Here is a 27516-nt window from a genome sequence, read left to right on the forward strand (position 1 = left end):
GGAGTTCCGTAGGCTGTATCCCTAATATCTATGCAAATCTCATAGCATAACCGTTGTTCAGTGTAGCGTACACTTGTTACTGGCTTAAGTGAGTTGCATTCTAACCTATCAGTACCTAATAATCCGGACTCTACAATCAGTAGCGGCGCTACGAAGCTCGCCTCCCCCCCCCCTCCCGCAATAATTGAAAATGAGCCCCTTCCTTTACCGATAGGAACGTTACAAGTTTATTTCGCAGTACAAGGTTGTATATTATTACAATGAACAGCAAAGACGCTACTACTACTACTACTACTACTACTACTAAGTTCCACAATTTAGTTTCCAAATCCGAAGGAATTGAAACAATACACTTATATGGCACGAACACACACACACACACACACACACGCACACAAGGGATGCATATTCGAATTATAGTAACCAAAACACGCTGACCGTCACAATATTAAGAAATAATCTCGTTCCTAGGACCAAACAATTTACAACTCAACCGTCTATCGTAGGCCTACGTAACTACACTGACTGATGAGAATTATAAACAGGATCGATACTTCAATATTTAGAGTTTAAATAAGGAGGATGTTACTGTTTCTTACTTCAGTAGCTGAAGTGTGATTTTATATATTGATAAAGCTACAGCACACAACACAGCATTATTTGTATTACAGAGAGTTATTCCAAACATTGGCTGTCGTAGTGATGAAGTGCAGATCTTCGCTGACTTCTGGGTTCTCAGAAATGACTAATTACTTCAAAAGCCATGTTAATTGTCGTGAGTGGCAGCAAGGAATGGTTATTATTGGAACGGTCTGGGAAATCCACATTCTTTCAGAAATACTCGTAACTACCGTACTCCTATTGACGGAAGAAGTTCAGCATTTCATCACTACGACAGGCAAAGTTTGGAATCACTCTCTGTAATACAAATAATACTGTGTTGTGTGCTGTAGCTTTATCAATATATAAAATCACTCTTCAGCTACTGAAGTAAGAAACAGTGATGGGCCCCCCGACCCGCGAGGTCTGCAGGGTCCTTATCGCCGCCACTGTTAGTAATGTCATTGTTGTTGCTAGCTGCTGATTGTCGAAGTGCCAAGGAAAGCATCTTGATCCGGTGGTATTTATGGCAAAAGTGATGATGATGATGATGATGATGATGATGATGATGATGCTTGTTGTTTAAAGGGGCCTAACATCGAGGTCATCGGCCCCTAATGGTACGAAATAAGACGAAATGTTATGACAATTTGAAAATCCATAATCCTAAACTGACCAGAATTTGAAAACGTGAGGACGAAGAATGAATGGATGGATATGAAGTTAAAACAATCAGTGGATGCGACCCGCAATGCCCCACATTTCCAGGAACTAGCGTTAAACAATAGTATTACTGACCAAGGGACTGCTTCTAAAGCACAATACTGAATCGATGATGCTTGTAGTCGAAACGGATCCAAAATCTAGGTCATCGGCCCCTCGTAATGGTACTTATCGCTAGGAAAATAGAACCATGCTATTTGTCATGTTGCGGTACTAATCAAAAGTAGCGTAGACTCGCGGTATTCCATACATTATGGTACTACTCACAGGTAATGGAATTCGCACATGTAACACAGAGCTATGGTGTTTCGCACATTGCGGCGCTATTTACAGTCAACGCAAACCTATGGCGTTCCTCACATAAGTGGACTAACCACAGGAACTTGCACTACCCCGTGGTGTTCCTCACATAGTGGGTACTAATCATATTCAAGGCAGAACCATGGTGTCGCTCATATAGCGGTGCGAATCACAGGTACTGTAAAATGCATCCTGAGCCACACACTGTCGATACTAATCACAAACCTATTGTGTACCTAACATATTGGTACTACGTGCAAGTAAAACCGACCCATGGTGTTCCCTGCGTGATGGTACTAATTACAAGTAGTCTCATGGTTCTAATTTGAACATCCCTTGGTCGCCCCTTTTAGTCGTCTCTCATGACAGGCAGGTGATAGAGTGGGTGTATTCTTCGTCTGCGTCCCCCACCCACAGGAGGTTGTGTGTTTGGTCCGCGAGAGGTACAGTATTTTATTTCCCTCAAGTCCGCCGGCAAGCCGGTTAGGACCCCCCTATCCGCCACCTGGGACGCGCCACGTGGGAGTATCACCTCTCCCCTTGCTACGCCAGCGTAGTAGGTTCGTGGTTTATGGCAAAACTATGCGTGAACGTGCAAATTCAGATGCCTATGTTACTTTGTGCATTTCAGTGGAGCTTACTGTGATAAAGGCAAGTAATATATCGCACTTAAAAATGACGAACGACAATTTCGAAGATGTAAACACCATGTCACAAGGAATGCGGTTAGAGAGCTCGGATGCAAGAAATTTCTGGATGAGTGTTTTTCAGTAATAAATATACACTGGCGGAAAGAAATATCCAAACACCAAGAAGGGGTTGTGCTAGATTAACGAACATTGGTAGACGTGTTTATACATCTGAAAGATGACGTTGATTCAAATTTCTCGCAAATCGCTTTAGCGTGGTGCCAGTAGCGGCCCTCTGACGTTGCACATCAGATTTGCTTTAAATACGGGCTGTACTGTGCGAGAGCGTTAGTTACCTGTGAGATTGGACGCAGTGACTGTGAGTGGGTCAAGAATGCCTTTACGACGACGAAGAGGCCAGTAATCAACAGATCACTGCGGTTGAAGGGGGCCGTATAATAGGGCTACGTGAAGGTGGATTTTCATTCCGACCTCTTGCAGAACGACTTGGCAGGAATGTCTCCACTGTACATGCGTGCTGGCAGCATTGGTCACGAGTAGTGACGGGACATTCGATTCATTTGATTCCGTTCACGTTACTGAATCGATACAGTGATCCGATTCACGGCACATTAGTCACCGCTCCAACTGCATCTGTGTAGTATGTGCTGGTAAGACAGCAGCAACAGCATTCAGTGCTCGCAGCTGCCATCTGGTCTTTATACTATGAACGCCTTTCTTAGAAAAAAATGCTAGTCACTCTAATACATCGAAGGTTTCCGGCGACGCAGGGTGGGAATGGTTAAGATTAGGAAGGTAGCAGCCATGGCCTGAATTAAGGTACAGTCCCAGCATTTCCTGGTGTGAAAATGGGGAAACAACGGAAAACCATCTTAACGGCTGCCGACGGTGGGATTCGAACCCACCATCCCCCCGAATGCAAGCGCATAGCTACGCGATACTAACCGCACGATAAATCGCTCAGTCATTTTTGAAAATGTGTATTTTTCTATCAGCTGAGGATTTTTTTAAATCGTCATATTTTGTATAGGCTACCCGAGATGTACAGTAGCCCGCTGGTTTTCTGATTCATTATACTGTTGGTTAAGTTATTGCGTCTGTCCACATATGATTGAAGTCTTTTGCAACGATGTGACATATGAACTGAGAGAATACTGAGCCGTTCTTCCCAATATAAAACAGGTACTTTTGAGTGGTCATGTGCATGACTCATAGTCATACGGCAGGCTAGAGTCGAGTTTAGTTGTCAAATGTCAACTAAGTTACAATACGAAGTTTCATTAAACTAAGAAATAGTATAACCTAATAGCCTACCTACTTACTAGCTACTTCAGAATTATGTTTTGACTACCTTTTTAACACTGCAAATAAATCCATCTATTATTTAAACCTCCCTGTAAGAAGAGGACAGTGAATGCAAATGGGTATTATTTTCAAATGAGCTGAGCTCGAGAGTCCATTATAGCATACGATTCTTTCAGTATACCATGGCTCACCGTATGTCTCGCTGCAGCGGAAACTCCGCTCTCCGCCAGTATCCAGTGAGCCGATAAGGATCCGTGTGTATCTTGTCTCACTGAGCGGTGCTCGTTCACGATTCTTTCGGTGTGCCATGGCTCACTGTATGTCTCGCTGCAGCGGAAGCTCGGCTCCCCGTCAACGTCCAGTGAGTGCGCCACTCAGCACTGTCCGCTGGAAGTAAGCTGAATCGTGTACCGTGAGCTCGCCGTTCCTGTGAATCGATTCACTCGGACACTTGAATGAATCGATACACTGCTTCGAATCATGCATTCATTAGCCAACACTAGTCACGAGAAGGTACGCTCGCAAGAAGACCGGACTCCGGACGTTCCCGTGGCTCCACCGAGAGGGAGGACCGCCGTATTCGGCGTATGGCTGTGGCGCCGCGGACTGCATCTGCAGCAGGAATTCGAGCGGCAGTTGGCACCACAGTGATGCAACGAACTGTTCGAAATCATTTACGTGAAGGACATCTCCGAGCCGGATGCCCTGCGGCGTGCATTCCACTTACCCCAAACCACCGCCGTCTGCGACTTCAGTGGTGTTAAGCGAGAGCTCATTGGACGGTGGAGTGGAGGTCCGTTGTGTTTTCCGATGAAAATCGGTTCTGCCTTGTTGCCAGTGATGGCCGTGTGTTGGTTAGAGGGAGGCCAGATGAGCGCTATTCATCTTCCAAGATATTAAAAATACTACAAACCCCCCTTCCCTACAAACTGTCATATGGGCGCCCATGCATCTCCAAATAATACATCTTCAGTGGTCTGTCTGCTGGATCCGAGGTTTGTAATATTGATCCCGGTTGAGGGCGATGGATTTTAATACGAGATAGATCCCGAGCATGCTTGGAATTTGTTTCCTTGAAATTCACATAAATGTTGATTTTCTGAGGAAAGGAATATCGCTAAAAGACCAGGATTTTAATATTTCAACGTTCCCGTGTGTTCCTTAAGAAAATATAGACATCAAGAAACACGTATTAGGTCCACGTACTTGTTTATGGTAAAGCATGTTAGAGAAAAAAAAATATAAAATAGGAGTTTTGTCTGTACACTGCTCAGAATTTGAAAATGTATTTCTGTATCGGCCATGTCCACAGTAACAAGGAAATTCACGTTTTACTTCTCCGTAATTTCTGTCTGTCTGTCTGTCTGTCTGTCTGTCTGTCTGTCTGTACACGCATCGCGAAAAAACGGCTGAAGAGAATTTAATGAAAATCGGTATGTGAAGTCGGGGGATGAGCCACTACAATCTAGGCTATAAATAATTTTATTCACGCCGCGTGAAACGGTACTTTAGGGGAAGGCCTAAAATGTAATTCTCCAATATTTATATTATTAGTGGTCCTATCGATAAATACTACATAACTAAAGTTATGTAGAATTATATTTCCGATCATTTATGTCCTATACATTTTTACCGTACCGGCTATGATAAAACAGATATTCATGAATTTGTATTTTTGTTGCTAAGTCCATATCAATGCCGAGCCACGAGAAAACAGGTTAATAGAATTTAATTGAAAATCGGTATATAGAGTCGAAGAATAAGAAACTACAGTCTAAGCTATAAACAATTTAATTCACCTGGGATGAAATTGTAGTATAAGGGAAGGCACCTAAAATTTAATTTTTAAACACCAATGTTATTGGTCCTATCGAAAAGTACTACATAACAAAAGTTATAGATAATACAATTTCCGACCATTTATGTTTTATTCAGTTTTACCGTACTCATTATGATAAGAGTAGCATGGGCGCCCATAGGATAGTTTGTAGGGGGGACCTAGACTTGGGGGATGTCGTATTTTTAATATTTTGGAAGATGAATGGCGACTTGTATTCCACGGTAGAGTACCACACACGGTATCCCCTACCACTTCTACGTAATACCGATTTTTAAAATCATTTTCTTGAAAGAAAAACACCCGACTATATTATATTTTTTCCTTTCCCTGAGAGCTAGGGGGCGGGGCCGCGTCCCCACCTTGCCCCCGGGTATGGGCGCCCATGAAGAGTAGTATTTCAGAGTAGAAAGAAAACTAAATGTGAAAGCCTACAACGACACTGATCAACAATAACATTACATTGACCATTGTTTGTTGAGATATTCTTTGTCTCTTATGGTGCCATTCAACTCCAATAGATGGGATTACTGCTGCGTACCGAGTATAACAGCCTGACTGAATATTGGCCGGAAAAACAGTAGATGGGGAGTTGGAAAACTTTCTTCTTTAACCTGTCATTCCTCTGGTGCATACATTTCCTGATACTGCTGGTATGTAACACACTGGTTCATCATAGTATTTTAGCTATTCGATCCCTACTCTGACGCGCTGTTTTGAATGAGCAGTGTGTACATTTACGGCAGAGACTCACTTACTATCTGCGCACTTTTTAGCGATAGATTTGTGTACAGGTTTGAGGAGTAAGGAGGGAGCTCTCCCGGTTCCGTTAGTACTGCCAACTCAGTGGACATAAAATCTGAATTGAATCGATAATATGATCGATCGATATGAATTTTCTAAACCTTCGTTATCTTAAGCCAACAACTGCGTCACACACATTATATAACATTTCTCGATGCGAATCTTATTCCTAGAGTGAATGTATAGTTTAGCTTTGCTGTGTAAATAACAACAGTACTAGTACGTAAAGTGTAAGCCAGATGTCGCACAGCGATGCATAAGCGATTCATGGTTTGTGTTTCAAAGGTCGCCAGTACGAACATCGAAGATTGCCGAGGTCAACCGATTCAGCACTAGGGTGTAGGCCTAAATCTATCGCTAAAAAGTGCGCAGATAATAGTAGTAGCAGTATGCCCTGGTCTAGAATCACAATTTACCGGACGAATTGGCCGTGCGGTTAGGGGCGTACGGCTGTGAGCTTGCATCCGGGAGATAGTGGGTTCGAATCCCATTGTCGGCAGCCCTGAAGATGGTTTTCTGTGGTTTCCCATGTTCACACCACGCAAATGCTGGGGCTGTACCTTAATTAAGGCCACGGCCGCTTCCTTCCAACTCCTAGGCCTTTCCTATCCCATCGTCGCCATAAGACTTATCTGTGTAGGTGCGACGTAAAGTCACTAGCAAGAAAGAATTTCAATTTAGGCCGATTCCAAATTATAGCACCACAATTCAGTAAATAAAAAATTCAACCCTGAAAAGAGCCGTTTCTTAAGAAAAGCTTCTTCCTCTTCACTTTTATAAAATTCTACACTCATTTTATTCCAAATTAACAGTGAGGAGGGGTTTTTCCTCTGGCTTGGAGGAAAAATTTGCCTCCAAGTCAGATAGCTTTTTCCGCCACCAGTGTATGAATTGATATTTTCCGACTCATCGGGTACTCCTAGGAAACAGATTTGCCCTGGGACTCTCCACTATTCGACACCCCACCACCGAAAATAGACGAAGAGTGTTCACGGATTACGGCTGTCTGCGGCTTGGTCATTCCAGCTCTGGAACTTTGGATTGTTAGATCGGCAGCGTAGTACTGTTCGTTAAAAGTGAGAAAAAGTGTGGTTTTTCATTTGATGGAGTATTTCATATGAAATCACTGCTTTTAATCGCGCCATTCCTACTGACGTCATTGTAATGACATATGTTCATTTCAGTTGGGAAAACTACTAAGACAGTCTTTCTGAGGATGTAAAAAGGCAGGTGGAGAGCGAGTGTCTGCCATTATAATTAAAACTCCCCAACCTGATTGTGACTGATGGTAGGCAAGCGGGCCTGCCATTACAATGAACATTCCCTAACCCAGTCTTCACATGAGAAAAGACGATTGGTGACTTCCCCGTCGAGTTTCTTGGTAACGTTAAGAGCTATGCAATTTAATACAATCTTGCTCACAACGTGTACACTACCTAATCTAGAATTATGCATACAATGTAGAATTCCGTAGCGAAGCACGGGTACATCAGCTAGTAAGAAATAAAAGTGCGTTCCAAGAAATTGTAGACAACAATGGGTAAAATATACGACACAGCACTTCGCACAAATGTAAACAATTTACAGTAAAGCTAATGAAAAAATCCTGCAACCTGTTTTCCAGTCACTGACCGGGTCAGGGATGTAATGAATGAAGCAGATATAGGCTGTTAGTACGATGGGGTCGCCACTCCCAAAGTGATTTATTAATGAATGATAGATGCTATGAAATGAGAATGGAGAGTGTTGCTGGAATGAAAGATGACAGGGAAAACCGGAGTACCTGGAGAAAAACCTGTCCCGCTTCCGCTTTGTCCAGCACAAATCTCACATGGAGTGACCGGGATTTGAACAGTAAAGCTAATATCCTGCCGAATTTCTTCTTTATTCACTACGTACCAAAGAGAATAAGTACGATAGCATTAATTCGCCAAAAACAGCTGATATTAATACAAAAATTTCGGTCATTGAATTACTTGGCTCTGATTGGCCAATTCCAATCGACCATGCCTTCGACTATTCTTTCAGTGCAGTCAACGCTAGCGCAGACTTGACATCATTTGTTTAAACGGGCGAGCTGTCATTTAAACTAAACGAGTGTCAGAAATTGGCGGAGAAAATGGACGCAAGTTTGAACTAGGTACTAAAGTTAAACGGGTTTAATTTATACCAGGTTTAATTCGATTTGGAGAAAACGGCCCACATCTGTCAATGAGAGAGAGAGAGAGAGAGAGATATTGAGGGAGGGAGATATCAGATATTCCAGTGTTACAATAAGCATAATCGCAAAGTTTATGACGAGGAAATGAACTCTCATAGCATAGAGACAAGTAAGCTCAGATATTCTAGCACAGAATACACCTCATAATCGCTATAAAATGTCCCTTTGTCATTCTTGGATAAAGCATCCAAGGACGTCTTTAATTTTCTGGCACCGAGCTCGATAGCTGCAGTCGCTAAAGTGCGGCCAGTATCCAGTATTCGGGAGATAGTAGGTTCGAACCCCACTGCTGGCAGCCCTGAAAATGGTTTTCCGTGGTTTCCCATTTTCACACCAGGCAAATGCTGGGGCTGTACCTTAATTAAGGCCACGGCCGCTTCCTTCCCACTCCTAGCCCTTTCCCGTCCCATCGTCGCCATAAGACCTATCTGTGTCGGTGCGACGTAAAGCAACTAGCAAAAATATAATAATAATAATTTGTTGGTCAGCCTCCTCAAGACTCGGAGGCTGGCGGCCTGCATAAGAGAAGATACTTATTCTGAATGTCGACAAAGCAATAATAAGAGAATATTTCATCCTTCAGGCTTTTCAGTGGGACATGTGTCGTTTCAAGTCATATATGTTTTGACATTCTGTCTTCCGTTGGCAAGCAGGTCCTATTTAGGGGTATGACAAACATAATAGTATATTCGAGATGTTCTTAAAGATGAAATAGTTTATCATCTTCTTCTTCTTAATCTGTTTATCCTCCAGGGTCGGTTTTTCCCTCGGACTAAGCGATGGATCCCACCTCTACCGCCTCAATGGCAGTGTCCTGGAGTTTCAGACTTTGGGTCGGGGGATACAACTGAGGAGAATGACCAGTACCTCGCCCAGGCGGCCTCACCTGCTATGCTGAACAGGGGCCTCGTGGAGGGATGGGGCGAACGGATGGGACAGGCAAGGAAGAGGGAAGGAAGTGGCCGTGGCCTTAAGTTAGGTACCATCCCGGCATTTGCCTGGAGGAGAAGTGGGAAACCACGGAAAACCACTTCCAGGATGGCTGAGGTGGGAATCGAACCCACCTCTACTCAGTTGACCTCCCGAGGCTGAGTGGACCCCGTTCCAGCCCTCGTACCACTTTTCAAATTTCGTGGCAGAGCCGGGAATCGAACTCGGACCTCCGGGGGTGGCAGCTAATCACGCTAACCACTACACCACAGAGGCGGCACTATAGTTTATCATAACGAACAGAATTTGACAGAGATGGATAAAATAGTAAAGAAAATAATACTTCTCTACTCCAAAATACTGAAAAGGAGCAAAAAGCATTTAAAATCTTACTATCTATCAAGTTACAGCCCTGAAAAATATTTTGTAGGGGCGTGATAGCAGAGTGGTATAATCGCTGGCTATTCACTAATGCGGCCAACACATGTGGAATTTTTGAAACGAAAAGTCACGTCGCATTGGTTCGAATTCCACGTAGAACCGTAAGATACCATGGCTATGATCATGATATCAAAAGTCACGTAAAACTGCAAACTTGCAGTCCGGATCGGCCGATTGGGGGGGGGGGGGGGAATAGTTACAAATGGATGATAGAACAGAATGAAGGTGCTGATGCGCGCATTAAAGTCTTGTCGTCATAAGTGAATTGTACACTACGAAATCTTACAATAAAATACAAAACAAAAACAATACGATCAGGGTCAACTGTTTTACAGCGAATGGTATGTTCTGGTTACAATCTAAAATCCAACTTTCGAGACTTCTTAGAAAATAGGTTTAACAGATCTGTTAGTTTTACAGTCATGTCCTTGCATGTTTAATTAATTGATTGTTGATTGTCAGTTTGTGTTCATTTTATTTTTATGAAATCTCTATGCATGGGTGGGGCATTTGTAACCCCTAGTTACCGAGCTCGATAGCTGCAGTCGCTTAAGTGCGGCCAGTATCCAGTATTCGGGAGATAGTAGGTTCAAACCCCACTGTCGGCAGCCCTGAAAATGGTTTTCCGTGGTTTCCCATTTTCACACCAGGCAAATGCTGGGGCTGTACCTTAATTAAGGCCACGGCCGCTTCCTTCCCACTGCTAGCCCTTTCCTGTCCCATAGTCGCCGTAAGACCTATCTGTGTCGGTGCGACGTAAAACAACTAGCAAAAAAAATAATAACCCCTAGTAACCCCCCCCCCACACACACACACACACACCTTGACTACAACCCGCCTTGCTTGCTTACTAAGATTTCCTGTAACTTAAAACCCATCATATAAACTGGATTAGTGTTATTCGAAATTAGGCCATGGTTCAGGATAAGCGACCGAAAACTTGGAGGTAGAGTTCTACTCTTCCAGTGCTTTCCTGAGCTGAATACGGAAAATCTTTAATTCCCGAGACAGCCACTGTCAGCGCCAGGATTCGAACCTTGGTCCTTCGAGATATGTTACTTCCTTTATCTATCGTAGAATTTAATTTAACCTGCATCAAGATAAATTTATTAGATAACAAATTTAAGAACGAAATGTGTCAGTGCATGCAAAGTTGCGAAGTGGACGGAACTAAGACAAACTATTCATCAATAACTACAACCTTTCCCATACATCCCACACTCGACATGTGACACAGTTTATAATGAGTCAGGCAGCTTTGACAGCCATTAACAAAGTGAAAATTAAAAATATGTAACAATAATCAATATCATTACCTCCCACTAACTGTATTTGACAGTTTTCGGAGAGGGCGAGGTGCCGGAATGTTATACCGCATGAGTTCTTTTACGTGCCAGTAAATCTATCGGACCGAGCTCGATAGCTGCAGTCGCTTAAGTGCGGCCAGTATCCAGTATTCGAGAGATAGTAGGTTCGAACCCCACTGTCGGCAGCCCTGAAAATGGTTTTCCGTGGTTTCCCATTTTCACGCCAGGAAAATGCTGGGGGCTGTACCTTAATTAAGGCCACGGCCGCTTCCTTCCCACTCCTAGCCCTTTCCTGTCCCTTCGTCGCCGTAAGACCTACCTGTGTCGGTGCGACTTAAAACAACTAGCAAAAAAAAATCTATCGGCACGAGGATGACTTATTTAAGCACCTTCAAATAGCCTATCACCGGATTCAGCCAGGATCTAACCTACCAAGTTGGTGTCAGAAGTCCAGCGCAACACTCAGAGCCACTCAACCCGGCTAAAAGTTACCTATGACTAAGAAAGTAAAGTAAAGGCATGCCGGTATGGGTGCCCTTAGACGGTATCTTCTTGATGATGGGACAACTGTTCTCCTTATGTATATCTTCTTCTATGTATTTTTTTCCCAAATTATTATTTACTGTATAGCCAAGGTTGAGTTGGAATTTCGAAACTGAGTACTACTTCACACGTGTGTGGAGACAATTGGGAACATGCATCATTTTCAAAAATATTTTTTTTGAAAAGTACACCAATGAAATAGTACGTAAACGTATTACATTGTGGTATGTTGCCTTGTTTTCTACCATTAAAAAAATATTTAATAGTGCCTTTCCGCAAGGCGATTGAAACGGCCTCTGACGTAAGCGGCGCGCTGTGACGTCACGATCCCGTATCGCATGGAGCTCTACCAGCCGTTGTGCATCAGCCGTTGCTAAAAGCCGATTGTTTATTATTCATGATCGCGAATAACTTCAGAATGAAAGAAGAAAGGTTCAAAACAGCACAATCAGACAATCTATCATGTGTAGATGTCATCATTCTTGAAAAATAGTGACTTTTGTGGCCGCAGAATTTCGCGGATAAAAAGCAAGTTTGTAAGTGGCATCTTTTATATACGTGCAATGTACTGTAACCCATAGTATTAGGATAACAACTGAACCTGGATAGATATCACATCACTTTCAACATTTCCTTCTAGACTGATTCCCCTATTAAAGAATAACATTACATTTTCGGGCTTTCAGCATTAGTAAAGTAAGAAATCGTATTTCAGCACTAACATAAACATATAGGTAGCATTATAGTACTAGTCCGCTTCTGTGGTGTAGTGGTTAATGCGTGCCATTCCCGGAGGCCCGGTTTCGATTCCCGGCTCTGCCATGAAAGTTGAAAACAAATAGTACGAGGGCTGGAACGGGGTCTACTCAGCCTCGGGAGGTCAACTGAGTAGAAGGGTTTCGAATCCCACCTCAGCCATCCTCGAAGTGGTTTTTCGTATTTTCCTACTTCTCCTCCAGGCACCTAAGGCCACGGCCGTTTCCTTCCCTCTTCCTTGTCTATCCCTTCCGATCCTCCCATCCTCCAACAAGGCCCCTGTTGAGCATAACAGGTGAGGCCTCCTGGGCGAGGTAATGGCCCTCCTCACCAGTTGCATCACCATACTCAAAGTCTCACGTTCCAGGACACTGCCCTTGAAGTGGTAGAGGTGAAATCCCTCGCTGAGTCCGAGAGAAAACCAACCCTGAAGGATAAACTGATTAAGAAAGAAAGAAAGAAGGAAAGAAAGAAAGATCATAGTACTATAGGGCTATAATCTATCATTCCCAAAAAAATATATATTTATGGTTGGGACAACTGGCTTACCCACTTCCGGGGCCCATGAAAGAGAATTAAATATCTTTGTGGAGGGAAAAAGTTAAACATGATAAAGGTAAATATGACTTCATCTAGTTTTCACAAGTCGGGCTGAGTGGTTCAGACTGTTGAGGTGCTGGCCTTCTGACCCCAACTTGGCAGGTTCGATCCTGGTTCAGTCCGGTGGTAGTTGAAGGTGCTCAAATACGTCAGCCTCGTGTCGGTAGATTTACTGGCACGTAAAATAACTCCTGCAGGACTAAATTCCTGCACATCGGCGTCTCCGAAAATCGTAGAAGTAGTTAGCGGGGCGTGAAGCCAATAACATTAATTACATTTGGCTTTTAACAAGATGAGCATATCAGGAAAGAAAAGTGTCCTGGTGACATTTTAGTCGTTCAATACAGGAATGTCTTTGGGTGCTGTGACTTTAATTTTTTTTTCTGTTTGCTTTACGTCACACCGTCACATAATGGCGACGATGGGACAGGATAGGCCTAGGAATGGGAACAAAGCGGCCGTGGCCTTAGGTACAGCCTCAGCATTTGCCTGGTGTGAAAATGGGAAACCACGGAAAACCATCTTCAGGGCTGCCGGCAGTGGGGTTCAAAACCCACTATCTCCCGGATGCGAGCTCACAGCTGCGCGCTCCTAACCGCACGGCCAACTCGCGCGGTATTTTTACCCTTCGGTTTATTGACTTGGCTTGTATAACCTAAAACTTAGGCTAAGTTGGATTATACTTTAAACACCTACATCACTATTTTCACCTGTGTGCAATTATGTTATTTATTTCATTAATATTATGATAATTATTATAATTGAGCATTGTTAACTTATAAGACTCCAACAGACAAGCATTGGTTTTGTGTAGAGTTATACATTTGTTAAATTCACGTCGTTTCCTTTCATGATGTACACGCCTATTCTTTGCTACATTATAGGGTATTTAGATATAGCCAAAATTTCTTTACCAATTAAGCTCTTCAATAAAGACATACATAACTGTCCCATGCCAAGATATATTGGTAGAATTAGAGCTGTCAAAATGGTTCATAACCCCTTTGATTTATTATCTTGACATGGATCACCCAAAACATAGGTTAGGTTTGGAGAATACTTTAATAATCAGCATTATTTAATGCACCGTTTATTACTTTCATATTCCAAGATGTAATTGAAGCATTTAAATAAAGCATCATACATTAAAATTTAAAGTTTTACCACTAGAACAGCTGACATGGAGAAGTGATTTGAAAATTCAAACAAATTCATCTTACGTTAAAATCTTCAAAAAAATAAACTGTAGACTTTTCCGATATATCACCAGCATTTCTCCAGCTCGCCAAAATCCATTTCTCCCTAGTTTTAGAGTCTTTGGAACGTTTATAAACAATTTGTTTGGGATGGTATGCGATGTGCTATTGCACATCGGAACTCTACACCATTTATAAGTTTTCTGCCTCACTGTCTGCGCAGGATTCATTTTAAGTCTAAAATATACCACTCAGATTATTATCCAATGTACAGACCTCGAATTTAACCATACTAGACACTAACGTAAAGTAGAAATACGCGATGTGTATCCTGCTTCTCACAGCACACTATGTGTTATTTCGTCTGCTAATTCAGTCAACCTGTACGATGACGTCAGGCCAATGAGATCGCGTACTTGCGTGACGTGACATTTTCCTAGATTTTTATCATGTTTGGAGTTATTATTTGTACATTCTGATCACATTTTTGAATTCTGCATGCAATTTTGTATCAGATTAGCATATTTTTAATTAAAACCCCGGATCATGCATGTTCCCTATTCTATCGTTCTAAGATGAAGTGTAATGCCTTCTAATCTTGCCTTACAATTACATACAGTTTGAAGGAAGTTAAACCTCTGTGTCTAATGATTGTCTTGAACTATTGGTTATAAGACAAGAAAAATGAATGCAAAATCGCTCAAGTCAAGCTTGCAATCTGCAGCCATTGACACCTTCCATCACCCTTATTCGCGCATTCTGAAGCTGTCGAAGGTAAAAGGCTGACAGAAATATGTCACCGTACATGCCTCGCACATTCCTGAGAAAAAATCTGCGGGCTCCTTATCGCCTCCACTTGTGATATATACATAATGAATTTTACGGACATGCTATAGGATAACTTGACTTACCTGTAAAACATTAAATCAAAATTCCATTTAAACTGGGACGGGATGTCACAGTGGGGCCTCCAGTTACTGCAGCGGGAAGTAGCCATCGTTAACAGCTATAAACAACTTATTTTCAAGCAAGGAAACAATCGGATTCAGTTCTGTCACTGTCTCAGCCGCACTCAGCTAGCTATCACTCTCCGCTCGACCCGCACGCAGCACTGACGTGAAGAGCTCGAGGCGATGCCTTAAAGAAATGTCATATTGTGATAACACCTTATCCCGCTAGATGGCAGCATGTTACACAACCGAGGTCTGCTTCGTGTCTTTCCGTAAGAATGTGCGGTACCACAATACAACAAATTGTACAACTTTCTTTCGCTCTCAGAAATGAAAATATGCTGTTTTAGTTAATTCGCTTATGCTAATTTCGAATCTGAAGCTCATTCTTCTATGTCACCTAACAGTTATTTGAGAGAACACGATAAACTTCCCGCAACATACTGCAGAGTTCACTGTTGTTAATTTGCGGTTTTCCATTATTATATTTGATGTAATTTCAAACCAAATCATCCATAATGCGAAGTCCCAACAACAGAAATATATTAAGTATTCTAATAATAATAATTATTATTATTATATTGGCTTTACGTCCCACTAACTACTTTTTCGCTTTTCGGAGACGCCGAGGTGACTAAATTTTGTCCCACAGGAATTCTTTTACGTGACAGTAAATCTACCGACACGAGGCCAACGTCTTTGAGCACATTCAAATACCACCGGATTGAGCCCGCTACGTTGGAGTTCAGAAGGCCAGCGCCTCAACCGTCTGAGCCATTCAGCCCGGCATTAAGTATTCTAAAATTGCATTTATGTTGCAATTAAAACTTTGTATAGTAAAAATTATTACCTTCTTAAAACGTTTCCCAGTATTCGGGAGATAGTAGGTTCGAACCCCACTGTCGGCAGCCCTGAAAATGGTTTTCCGTGGTTTCCCATTTTCACACCAGGCAAATGCTGGGGCTGTACCTTAATTAAGGCCACGGCCGCTTCCTTCCCACTCCTAGCCCTTTCCTGTCCCATCGTCGCCGTAAGACCTATCTGTGTCGGTGCGACGTAAAACAACTAGCAAAAAAAAAGACGTTTCCCTCGAAGAATTGCGCCTATAAGATGGCTCCGAAACATCTGTGATAAGCTGCCAGCAGTAATCGGCAAGCACATTGGACACCGATTTCCCTTTGTATCGCCTTTCATTTTGTAAGTCCTGATGGAACCTTTCCCCGTGCTCATCACTGACATCACCAAGCTTCGGTGGAAAGAAATTCAAGTGCGAATGGAGGAAATGAATCTTAAGGGTCATGCTGCATCGCAGTGTCTTTGTAAGCCCTCAAAAAATCTTCCACCATATCTCTGTAATTGTCTGCCCTATAGTTTCCCAGAAAGTTCACACAAACCGATTTAAAAGCAAGATAGGCTCTTTTTTTTAACAGGAATGAGAGTCTCGTCGAATACAGAATTATGTAAGAGATCGCATATTTGTGGCCATGTAAAGATAGCTTGCGCGGCTGTGAGCTTGCATCAGGGAGATAGGGGGTTCGAATCCCACTGTCGGCAGCCCTGAAGATGGTTTTCCGTGGTTTCCTATTTTCACACCAGGCAAATGCTGGGGCTGTACCTTAATAGGGAACATGCATGATCCGGGGTTTTAATTAAAAATATGCTAATCTGATTCAAAATTTCATGCAGAATTCAAAAATGTGATCAGAATGTACAAATAATAACTCCAAACATGATAAAAATCTACGAAAATGTCACGTCACGCAAGTACGCGATCTCATTGGTCTGACGTCATCGTACAGGTTGACTGAATTAGCAGACGAAATAACACATAGTGTGCTGTGAGAAGCAGGATACACTTCGCGTATTTCTACTTTATGTTAATGTCTGGTATGGTTAAATTCGAGGTCTATACATTGGATAATAATCTGAGTGGTATATTTTAGACTTAAAATGAATCCTGCACAGACAGTGAGGCTGAAAACTTATAAATGGTGTATAGTTCCGATGTGCAATAGCACATCGCATACCATCCCAAACAAATTGTTTATAAATGTTCCAAAAACGCTAAAACTAGGGAGAAATGGATTTTGGCGAGCCGGAGAAATGCTGGTGATATATCGGAAAAGTCTACAGTTTATTTTTTTGAAGATTTTAACGTAAGTTGAATTTGTTTGAATTTTCAAATCACTTTTCCATGTCAGCTGTTCTAGTGGTAAAACTTTAAATTTTAATGTATGATGCTTTATTTAAATGCTTCAATTACATCTTGGAATATGAAAGTAATAAACAGTGCATTAAATAATGCTGATTATTAAAGTATTCTCCAAACCTAACCTATGTTTTGGGTGATCCATGTCAAGATAATAAATCAAAGGGGTTATGAACCATTTTGACAGCTCTAATTCTACCAATATATCTTGGCATGGGACAGTTATGTATGTCTTTATTGAAGAACTTAATTGGTAAAGAAATTTAGGCTATATCTAAATACTCTATAATGTAACAAAGAATAGGCGTGTACATCATGAAAGGAAACAACGTGAATTTAACAAATGTATAACTCTACACAAAACCAATGCTTGTCTGTTGGGGTCTTATAAGTTAACAATGCTCAATTATAATAATTATCATAATATTAATGAAATAAATAACATAATTGCACACAGGTGAAAATAGTGATGTAGGTGTTTAAAATATTATCCAACTTAGCCTAAGTTTTAGGTTATACAAGCCAAGTCAATAAACCGAAGGGTAAAAATACCGCGCGAGTTGGCCGTGCGGTTAGGAGCACGCAGCTGTGAGCTCGCATCCGGGAGATAGTGGGTTTTGAACCCCACTGCCGGCAGCCTTGAAGATGGTTTTCCGTGGTTTCCCATTTTCACACCAGGCAAATGCTGAGGCTGTACCTAAGGCCACGGCCGCTTTGTTCCCATTCCTAGGCCTTTCCTGTCCCATCGGCGCCATAAGACCTATATGTGACGGTGTGACGTAAAGCAAACAGCAAAAAAAAAAAAAAAAAAAATGTAAAAGTCACAGCACTTTTCTTTCCTGATATGCTCAGCTTCTTAAAAGCCAAATGTAATTAATGTTATTGGCTTCACGCCCCGCTAACTAATTCTACGATTTTTGGGAGACGCCGATGTGCAGGAATTTAGTCCTGCAGGAGTTCTTTTACGTGCCAGTAAATCTACCGACACGAGGCTGACGTATTTGAGCACCTTCAACTACCACCGGACTGAACCAGGTTCGAACCTGCCAAGTTGGGGTCAGAAGGCCAGCACCTCAACCGTCTGAACCACTCAGCCCGACTTGTGAAAACAAGATGAAGTCATATTTATCTTTATCATGTTTAATTTTTTCCCTCCACAAAGATATTTAATTCTCTTTCATGGGCCCCGGAAGTGGGTAGGCCAGTTGTCCCAACCATAAATATTTTTTTTTGGGAATGATAGATTATAGCCCTATAGTACTATGATCTTTCTTTCTTTCCTTCCTTCTTTCTTTCTTTCTTTCTTTCTTTCTTTCTTAATCAGCTTATCCTTCAGGGTTGGTTTTCTCTCGGACTCAGCGAGGGATTTCACCTCTACCACTTCAAGGGCAGTGTCCTGGAACGCGAGACTTTGAGTATGGTGATGCAACTGATGAGGAGGGCCATTACCTCGCCCAGGCGGCCTCACCTGTTATGCTCAACAGGGGCCTTGTTGGAGGATGGGAGGATCGGAAGGGATAGACAAGGAAGAGGGAAGGAAACGGCCGTGGCCTTAGGTGCCTGGAGGAGAAGTAGGAAAATACGAAAAACCACTTCGAGGATGGCTGAGGTGGGATTCGAAACCGTTCTACTCAGTTGACCTCCCGAGGCTGAGTAGAGCCTGTTCCAGCCCTCGTACTATTTGTTTTCAACTTTCATGGCAGAGCCGGGAATCGAAACCGGGCCTCCGGTAGTGGCACACATTAACCACTACACCACAGAAGCGGACTAGTACTATAATGCTACCTATATGTTTATGTTAGTGCTGAAATCCGATTTCTTACTTTACTAATGCTGAAAGCCCGAAAATGTAATGTTATTCTTTAATAGGGGAATCAGTCTAGAAGGAAATGTTGAAAGTGATGTGATGTCTAACCAGGTTCGTTGTTATCCTAATACTATGGGTTACAGTACATTGCACGTATATAAAAGACGCCACTTACAAACTTGCTTGTTATCCGCGAATTTCTGCGGCCACAAAAGTCACATTTTTCAAGAATGATGACATCTACACATGGTAGATTGTCTGACTGTGCTGTTTTGAACGTTTCTTTTGTCATTTCGAAGTTATTCGCGATCACGAATAACAAACAATCGGCTTTCAGCAACGGTTGATGCACAACGGCTGGTAGAGCTGGATGCGGTACTGGATCGTGACGTCACAGCGCGCCGCTTACGTCAGAGGCCGTTTCACTCGCCTTGCGGAAAGGCACTATTAAATATTTTTTTAATGGTAGAAAACAAGGCAACATACCACAATGCAATACGTTTACGTACTATTTCATTGGTGTACTTTTCAAAAAAAATATTTTTGAAAATGATGCATGTTCCCAATTAAGGCCACGGCTGCTTCCTTCCAACTCCTAGGCCTATCCTATCCCATCGTCACCATAAGACCTATCTGTGTCGGTGCGACGTAAAGCCCCTAGCAAAAAAAAAAAAGATACCTTCCTTCAGTTTTGCCTCACTCAACCTTTGAAATTTTCCCCTTAAATACTGAAATGTCCTTCCTGATATGTCTATCGTCTTAACAAAGTTCATCAACGCCAGGTTTATATGCAAAGGGGGGAAACTTATTCTGGTGACATCAACAAGTGACAAGATTTTAACACTCTTTGTCCTAATACTACACTTTCTCTTGGTGACAACTCTCTAATTTCATAATGATTACGCTTATTTCGACTGTCCCTCTCACAGAGAAAACAACGAATTTTTGTGAATCCTGGATGCATTCCTGTTAGACCTGCACAAATCTGCCACCCGTGTTCTGTATTGTTAAAATTTGTTTCTATACTATCATATGTGTCTTTCATATTAATGGAATAGGCAACTGGGGATTTAACATTCCTTTAGTGTAATTAAACCAAAAGGTATAATAAGTCTCCCAGACAGGGAGACAATGGCACCCTCCGTTCCCGAAGAAAGTAACAGTCCCGCTATAGGGTGCGGTACAAATATCACAACAATGTTAGGTGTTTCATGATCAACGTGTCCGAAAAGATAGTAATTGATATATTTTGTGTCTAAGAGCAATTCACTCTTCTACTGTGTAATCAAACAAAAAGCCGGTCTATTGGTCTCAACAACCTCGAAGAATTGTGCCCATAAGATGGCTCCTAAACATCTGTGATTAGTTGCCAGCAGTAATCGGAAAGCATATTGGACATATCTATATAACATATCTAACAATCTAAACCAATTAACACGTTGATCAGACTTCAGAAAGAGTGGAGGAAACTATTCCTAGTCATAGAATGTTCCTGTGTGGAAACAGGAAAGACAGGGACCATTATAATTTCCATCACTTCTCTCGATAACTGCATGTTGCTGTGAAGTTGAAATAATAATAATAATAATAATAATAATAATAATAATAATAATAATAATAATAATAATAATAATAATAATAATAATAATAATAATAATAATAATAATAATAATAATAATAATAATAATATATATGCCGAACGAGTTGGCCGTGCGGTTAGGGTCGCGTAACTGTGAGATTGTATTCGGGAGATAGTGGGTACGAATCCCATCGTCAGTAGTCCTGCTTCCTAATAATAATAATAATAATAATAATAATGCAGTTATATATGTTACATCTCATTGACTACTTTGGCGGTTTTCGGAGACATTGATGTGCCGGAATTTTGTTTAAAAGGAGTTATTTTACTTGCCAGTAAATCTACGTACAGGGGGCTGATGTATATGAGCACCTTCAACTACCACCGAACTGAACCGGGATCGAACCCGTGCACTAGAGCTCAGAAGGCCAGCACTCTACCGCCTGACATGTTCAGTCCGGCTAACCTTCACAAAATAGTGCCCAAGTTATAGGAACGTGCCGACTGTCGAGGCCTGTCATATATTCGGGGAAATTACAAAATAAATGGTTATGGAGTGTTGCTAGAATGAAACTGGCAGGGGAAACTGTAGATCCCGGAGATCCTGGAGAGAACCTGTCCCAAATCCGCTCCGTCCTCAATGCAGAAAACCATTATATTTTAACAATAATTTTGACTCTAGAGAAGCAGGTGTTATAATCTATCTCAACGTTAATAATACAGTACAAAATATACTCGTATGAAAAATGATTAAGAGACGCTAAAATAATCAGGGCTGGACGTAAATGAACTCCTGCGAAATAAAACACGGGCACCTCGGCGTCTCCGAAAACGTAAAAGTACACTTAGTAGAACGTAAAACCAATTATATTACTGCAGAGCGAGTTGGCTGCGCTGTTTGAGCTGTATAACTGTTAGCTTGCATTCTGGAGATGCTGGGTTTGAACTTCAACTAGGCCTATCGGCAGCCCTGAAGATGGTTTTCGGTGAGATGCTGGGGCTGTGCCTTAATTAAGGCCACAGTCGTTACCTTCCTAGACTTAGCGCCTTTCCTATCACAACTCCGCCAAAAAACCTCCCTGTGTTGGTGTGACGTTAAAAAAGAAAAATAATAATAATCACAGATCGGTTCGAACCCCGCCTTCGGTTGTCCTGAGAATGGTTTTCTATGGTTTCCCGTTATCACTTAAAGACAAATGCTGGCACAGTTCTCACTCATAGGCCACAGATGTTTCTTTCCACTCCTTAACCAGTTTCAACTACCATCATTCATTTCATCTTCCTTAGCTCCTCAACTGAGGTTGGCATCAGGAAGGGCACCCAGCCGTAAAATTATGGTGCCCGAAGACAGGTCCGAGCCTCCGCGGAGGTGTGCCTGAGCCGGAGTTTACGTACGGTAGAGTGGCCAGTTCCTTTCCGCTCCTCCATTCCCTTATCCCCCACCAACAGCGCGTACCAACCCATCCAAATCTTGACCACGCCCAATATTGCTTAACTTCACAGATCTCACGGGATCCGGTGTTTCAATACGGCTACGGCCGTTGGCCCTATATCAGGAAAGGGGAAGCTATTGTAGAATGTAATATTACACCAATTTGTCGCATTTTTAAATTTCTATTTGAACGGCTATGGAAAAACCACGCTCCACCTACAAAATTACCTAATTATGAATGTAACCAATAACAGAGACTTTCAGTAAACAAATCCTGTGGTCTACTTAAACTGTCAAATCACAAGTAAGGAAGAAACTTGTTATAGATATGTCAACACTTTTAGCATGAAACTTGATATTGATTTTAGATTACTGTATTTTAAAATTTCAAGCCTGTTGTTATTTTGAAGTGACAGAAGCCGGCCGGTGCATTATGTAATATACCTTCTTCTTCTTCTTCTTCTTCTTCTTCCGCTTTTCCCAAAACTATGGGGTCGCAGGTGCGAACTATGTCGCACATGTGGACTTGGCCATATTTTACGACCGGCTGCCCTTCCTGACGCCAACCCTGTATGGAGGGATGTTAATCACTATTGCGTGTTTCTGTGGTGGTTTGTTGTGTAGTGTGTTGTCTGAATATGATGATGAAAGTGTTGAACACAAACACCCAGCCCCCGGGACAGAAGAATGAATCAGACTTCATTAAAATCCCCGACCCGGTTGGGAATCGAACCCAAGACCCTCTGAACCGAAGGTCTCAACGCTGACCATTCAACCAATGAGTCGGACTCATTTTGTAATATACCAATATTGAATAATATGAGTCAACTCCAGAAATATTTCCAATTGGATCCTGTGGGTGATATTGATAACCGTGACATTTGCAGCATTTGTAAAATAAAAATAAAAAGGATTTTTCGCAAGGAGGTAAATCCCACAACACCAGCAACCTGAAGAAGCATGTCACCTCAGTTCGTAAAATTGTTTTTACTTAACATGAACGTTCCAACAAAGCACATTTCAAACCGTGAAAGTGTAACAGGTGAACAAATGACAGGGGAAGTGACTGTGTTCGGAAGTCATTGTCCTCGTCATCATCGTCAACAACATCACAGTACTCAAATACCAGCCAACCTACTCACACATCTATTCTGGACGGTAAATTCAAATTTAGTCCGCCTCTGTGGTGTAGTGGTTAGTGTGATTAGCTGCCACCCCCGGAGGTACGGATTCGATTCCCGGCTCTGCCACGAAATTAGAAAAAGTGGTAAGAGGGCTGGAACGGGGTCCACTCGGCCTCGGGAGGTCAACTGAGTCGAGGGGGGTTCGTTTCCCACCTTAGCCATCCTGGAAGTGGTTTTCCGTGGTTTCCCACTTCTCCTCCAGGCAAATGCCGGGATGGTACCTAACTTAAGGCCACGGCCGCTTCCTTCCCTCTTCCTTGTCTATCCCTTCCAATCTTCCCATCACCCAGCAAGGCGCCTGTTCAGCATAGCAGGTGAGGCCGCCCGGGCGAGGTACTGGTCATCCTCCCCAGTTGTATCCCCCGACCCAGAGTCTGAAGCTCCAGGACACTGCCCTTGAGGCGGTGGAGGTGGGATCTCTCGCTGAGTCCGAGGGAAAACCGAACCTGGAGGGTAAGCAGATTAAGAAGAAGAAGAAAAATCAAATTTAAATCGGTAGATATTCGATTGAAGGTAATTACCAGGGAAATAGCTCACATGATTTTCAAAGACAACCAGCATGGCAGAAAATAAAGGATTTAAGCAGTTGATTCAGAAATTTGAATCTAGATACCCTTACACCTTACAGTATCGTAATGGGAACATATTGCTTCATTAATAAATACCTTAAACATTTTTGATCAAGCAACATTCGCCATAAGTAATTCTATAGTGACAGTGTCCCGGAAAATCCCCATTGTGGACAGTTTCATATCTCATCTTCAGTATGACCAGGCAAGTGGCTGTACAGTTCGGGTTACGTAGCTATCAGCTTGCATTCGGGGGATAATCGGTTCGAACCCCACTGTCGGCAGCTCTGAAGATGATTTTACGTGGTTTCCCTATTTTTACACCAGGCAAATGCTGGGGACTGTACATTAATTAAGGCCACCGCCGCTTCCTTCCCACTCTTAGCTCTTTCCTACCCCATCGTCGCCGTATGACCTGCCTGTGTCGGTGCGATGTAAATCAGATTGCAAAAAAAAAAAAAAACATCTTCGGTAACAATCACACATTGGATCAGGAACTGTGAAAGTAAGACAGCCATTGCTGGATGAAATTCGTATGCAGTACAAGGACATGAAAGAGAATGAAATATGTTCAATCGCAACGCTATTGAACCCCCGCTTAAAAGGAGTTTTCCGCAGTTCGAGTGCTCTAATTGCTGCAACTTGCTATTCAGTAGAAGGATCCTGAATCTACAACTGCAGAGATGAACTTTTAATTCCATTTTAACACGGTATGTATTCAAATTTTTGGCTAAATTATACGTTGCACTTTAATACTCGCTAAAATAGTATGGAAGAGATTGTTTTATTTTTTTATTTTTACAATTTGCTTTACATCGCACCAAAACAGAAAAGTCTTATGGCGACGAACGGGATGGGAAAGGGCTAGGGGTGGGGAGGAAGCGACCGTGGCCTTAATTATGGTGTAAAAATAGGAAACCACGGAAAACTATCTTCAGTGCTGCCGAAAGCGTGTTTTGATCCCACTCTCTCCCGAATGCAAGCTGTTAGCTAACTGACCCAAAACCGCGTAGCTACTTACTCGGTAATAAAGATTTTATTTTAAAATATTTATTTCAGTTGACCTATTCTTTTCATCCAGCAAAATTGTCTGTTTTGTGAGGTTTTTACGGTAGCATTGCACAATAAAGTGACACAACAAAATCCAATGAGAGTGACAAAACGAGTTCATTGCCAGTTAATACTTAAGACGATGAAATCACCGCATACCTGGAAGAAGATCTGTTGTCTCCCTTCCAAGCGTTTACGATTCCTGGAAAATAATGACACAACAGGTATCATACTATGTGACAGAAATAGACGTAACTCGACCCCCATAGAATGAAACGCTTGTTTTCTTGAACAAAAACTTAGAGCACTATTTAGTTACTGTTTTATCATTCATTTGAATTTCTTTCTTTCCTTCTTTCTTTCTTTCTTTCTTTCTTTCTTTCTTAATCTGTTTACCCTCGAGGGTTGGCTTTTCCCTCGGACTCAGGGAGGGATCCCACCTTCACTGCCTCAAGGGCAGTGTCCTGGAGCAAGAGATATTGGGGCTGGGGACACAACTGGGGAGGATGACCAGTGCCTCGGCCAGGCGGCCTCACCTGCTACGCTGAGCAGGAGCCTTTTTGGGGGGTGGGTAGGTTGGAAGGGGTAGACAAGGAAGAGGGAACGAAGCAGCCGTGGCCTTAAGTTACGTACCATCGCGGCATTTGCCTGGAGGAGAAGTGGGAAACCACGGAAAACCACTTCGAGGATGGCTGAGGTGAGAATCGAACCCACCTCTACTCAGTTGACCTCCCGAGGCTGAGTGGACCACTTTTCAAATTTCGTGGCAGAGCCGGGAATCGAACCTGGGCCTCCGGGGCTGGCAGCTAATTACACTAACCACTAACCAACAGATGCGGACTTCATTTTAATTTAATTTTTTAAATAGTGTTGAAGACATTTTTAGAATTTGGTTTGTAGAACGATGCGTAACTATAGCTACATATCACAATATAATTTAATTTAATTTAATTTAAACCGAGCTCGATATCTGCAGTCGCTTAAGTACGGCCAGTATCCAGTAATCGGGAGATAGTGGGTTCGAGCCCCACTGTCGGCAGCCCTGAAGATGGTTTTCCGTGGTTTCCAATCAATCAATCAATCAATCAATCAATCAATCAATACTGATCTACATTTAGGGCAGTCTCCCAGGTGGCAGATTCCCTATCTGTTGCTTTCCTAGCCTTTTCCTAAATGATTTCAAAGAAATTGGAAATTTATTGAACATCTCCCTTGGTAAGTTATTCCAATCCCTAACTCCCCTTCCTATAAATGAATATTTGCCCCAGTTTGTCCTCTTGAATTCCAAATTTATCTTCATATTGTGATCTTTCCTACCTTTATAAACGCCATTCAAACTTATTCGTCTACTAATGTCATTCCACGCCATCTCTCCGCTGACAGCTCGGAACATACCACTTAGTCGAGCAGCTCTTCTTCTTTCTCTCAATTCTTCCCAACCCAAACATTGCAACATTTTTGTAACGCTACTCTTTTGTCGGAAATCACCCAGAACAAATCGAGCTGCTTTTCTTTGGATTTTTTCCAGTTCTTGAATCAGATAATCCTGGTGAGGGTCCCATACACTGGAACCATACTCTAGTTGGGGTCTTACCAGAGACTTATATGCACTCTCCTTTACATCTTTACTACAACCCCTAAACACCCTCATAACCATGTGCAGAGATCTGTACCCTTTATTTACAATCTCATTTATGTGATTACCCCAATGAAGATCTTTCCTTATATTAACACCTACATACTTACAATGATCCCCAAAAGGAACTTTCACCCCATCAACGCAGTAATTAAAACTAAGAGGACTTTTCCTATTTGTGAAACTCACAACCTGACTTTTATCCCCGTTTATCATCATACCATTGCCTGCTGTCTATCTCACAGCATTTTCGAGGTCACGTTGCAGTTGCTCACAATCTTGTACTGTAACTTATTTATCACTCTATAGAGAATAACATCATCCGCAAAAAGCCTTACCTCCGATTCCACTCCTTTACTCATATCATTTATATATATATAAGAAAACATAAAGGTCCGATAATACTGCCTTGAGGAATTCCCCTCTTAATTATTACAGGGTCAGATAAAGCTTCACCTACTCTAATTCTCTGAGATCTATTTTCTAGAAATATAGCAATCCATTCAGTTACTCTTTTGTCTAGTCCAATTGCACTCATTTTTGCCAGTAGTCTCCCATGATCCACCCTATCAAATGCTTTAGACATGTCAATCGCGATACAGTCCATTTGACCTCCAGAATCCAAGATATCTGCTATATCTTGCTGGAATCCTACAAGTTGAGCTTCAGTGGAATAACCTTTCCTAAAACCGAATTGCCTTCTATCGAACCAGTTATTAATTTCACAAACATGTCTAATATAATCAGAAAGAATGCCTTCCCAAAGCTTACATACAATGCATGTCAAACTTACTGGCCTGTAATTTTCAGCTTTATGTCTATCATCCTTTCCTTTATACACCGGGGCTACAATAGCAACTCTCCATTAATCTGGTATAGCTCCTCCG

Source organism: Anabrus simplex, chromosome 2 (genome assembly GCF_040414725.1).
Source record: "Anabrus simplex isolate iqAnaSimp1 chromosome 2, ASM4041472v1, whole genome shotgun sequence".
Taxonomy (NCBI): Eukaryota; Metazoa; Arthropoda; class Insecta; order Orthoptera; family Tettigoniidae; genus Anabrus; species Anabrus simplex.